Source organism: Salmo salar, chromosome ssa05 (assembly GCF_905237065.1).
Source record: "Salmo salar chromosome ssa05, Ssal_v3.1, whole genome shotgun sequence".
Classification (NCBI taxonomy): Eukaryota; Metazoa; Chordata; class Actinopteri; order Salmoniformes; family Salmonidae; genus Salmo; species Salmo salar.
In genome coordinates, this window is record NC_059446.1 from 92,771,336 (window position 1) to 92,774,166 (window position 2,831).

Below are 2,831 nucleotides of genomic sequence, written 5' to 3' on the forward strand. Positions count from 1 at the left end.
TAAACTGCTAACTGGCTAGATGTAAACTACTAACTGGCTTGATGTGAACTGGAAAGATGAGAAAGATGTAAACTGATGACTGGCTAGATGTAAACTGATGACTGGCTAGATGTAAACTGATGACTGGCTAGATGTAAACTGGCTAGATGTAAACTGCTAACTGGCTAGATGTAAACTGATGACTGGCTAGATGTAAACTGCTAACTGGCTAGATGTAAACTGATGACTGGCTAGATGTAAACTGATGAGTGGCTAGATGTAAAGACTGGCTAGATGTAAACTGATGACTGGCTAGATGTAAACTGATGACTGGCTAGATGTAAACTGATGACTGGCTAGATGTAAACTGCTGACTGGCTAGATGTAAACTACTAACTGGCTAGATGTAAACTACTAACTGGCTTGATGTAAACTACTAACTGGCTAGATGTAAACTACTAACTGGCTAGATGTAAACTGGCTAGATGTAAACTACTAACTGGCTAGATGTAAACTACTAACTGGCTAGATGTAAACTACTAACTGGCTAGATGTAAACTGATGACTGGCTAGATGTAAACTGATGACTGGCTAGATGTAAACTGCTGACTGGCTAGATGTAAACTACTAACTGGCTAGATGTAAACTACTAACTGGCTAGATGTAAACTACTAACTGGCTAGATGTAAACTGGCTAGATGTAAACTACTAACTGGCTTGATGTAAACTACTAACTGGCTAGATGTAAACTGGCTAGATGTAAACTACTAACTGGCTTGATGTAAACTACTAACTGGCTTGATGTAAACTACTAACTGGCTAGATGTAAACTACTAACTGGCTAGATGTAAACTGGCTAGATGTAAACTACTAACTGGCTTGATGTAAACTACTAACTGGCTAGATGTAAACTACTAACTGGCTAGATGTAAACTGGAAAGATGGGAAAGATGTAAACTACTAACTGGCTAGATGTAAACTACTAACTGGCTAGATGTAAACTACTAACTGGCTAGATGTAAACTACTAACTGGCTAGATGTAAACTACTAACTGGCTAGATGTAAACTACTAACTGGCTAGATGTAAACTACTAACTGGCTAGATGTAAACTGATGACTGGCTAGATGTAAACTACTAACTGGCTAGATGTAAACTGATGACGGACTAGATGTAAACTGGCTAGATGTAAACTACTAACGGGCTAGATGTAAACTACTAACTGGCTAGATGTAAACTGATGACTGGCTAGATGTAAACTGATGACTGGCTAGATGTAAACTGATGACTGGCTAGATGTAAACTGATGACGGACTAGATGTAAACTGGCTAGATGTAAACTACTAACTGGCTAGATGTAAACTGATGACTGGCTAGATGTAAACTGATGACTGGCTAGATGTAAACTACTAACTGGCTAGATGTAAACTGATGACTGGCTAGATGTAAACTACTAACTGGCTAGATGTAAACTGATGACGGGCTAGATGTAAACTGATGACTGGCTAGATGTAAACTGATGACTGGCTAGATGTAAACTGATGACTGGCTAGATGTAAACTGATGACTGGCTAGATGTAAACTGATGACTGGCTAGATGTAAACTGATGACGGACTAGATGTAAACTGGCTAGATGTAAACTACTAACTGGCTAGATGTAAACTGATGACTGGCTAGATGTAAACTGATGACTGGCTAGATGTAAACTACTAACTGGCTAGATGTAAACTGATGACTGGCTAGATGTAAACTGATGACTGGCTAGATGTAAACTGATGACTGGCTAGATGTAAACTACTAACTGGCTAGATGTAAACTGATGACTGGCTAGATGTAAACTGATGACTGGCTAGATGTAAACTGATGACTGGCTAGATGTAAACTGATGACTGGCTAGATGTAAACTGATGACTGGCTAGATGTAAACTACTAACTGGCTAGATGTAAACTGATGACTGGCTAGATGTAAACTGATGACTGGCTAGATGTAAACTGATGACTGGCTAGATGTAAACTGATGACTGGCTAGATGTAAACTGATGACTGGCTAGATGTAAACTGATGACTGGCTAGATGTAAACTGATGACTGGCTAGATGTAAACTGATGACTGGCTAGATGTAAACTGATGACTGGCTAGATGTAAACTGATGACTGGCTAGATGTAAACTGATGACTGGCTAGATGTAAACTGATGACTGGCTAGATGTAAACTGATGACTGGCTAGATGTAAACTGATGACTGGCTAGATGTAAACTGATGACTGGCTAGATGTAAACTGATGACTGGTTAGATGTGTTCCTTCCTTTTCTGGTACAGTTTTATCTCTTTGGTAATTTTTTCACACTGTATGTGTTGAATTTTCAAAGCTCCAAACTGGTAAGACTTGTAACGCGGCCACTCTAACATTCAAAACCTTTCACCGCACAACCACTGATCCAAAATATACCTTTACTGTGAAATATAATGAGTACATTGGTTTAATAATACCTGGGATAGGATAAAGTAATCCTTCTAACCCCCCCCTTAAAATATTTAGATGCACTATTGTAAAGTGGTTGTTCCACTGGATATTATAAGGTGAATGCACCAATTTGTAAGTCGCTCTGGATAAGAGCGTCTGCTAAATGACTTAAATGTAAATGTAAATAACCAATAACATAACATAATGATATCTTCTCAATTTTAGTTCTTTTAACTACCAGTTAATCCAATACCAAAACATTTAAGATACATGTTTCAAAATGGCCCTTTAAATGTAGTATGCTACAGTACTGTAAATTACAGTACAATACACTGTTTTCACATTAGGCAATACACTTACACTACCAACTGAAATTGAATGGACATCA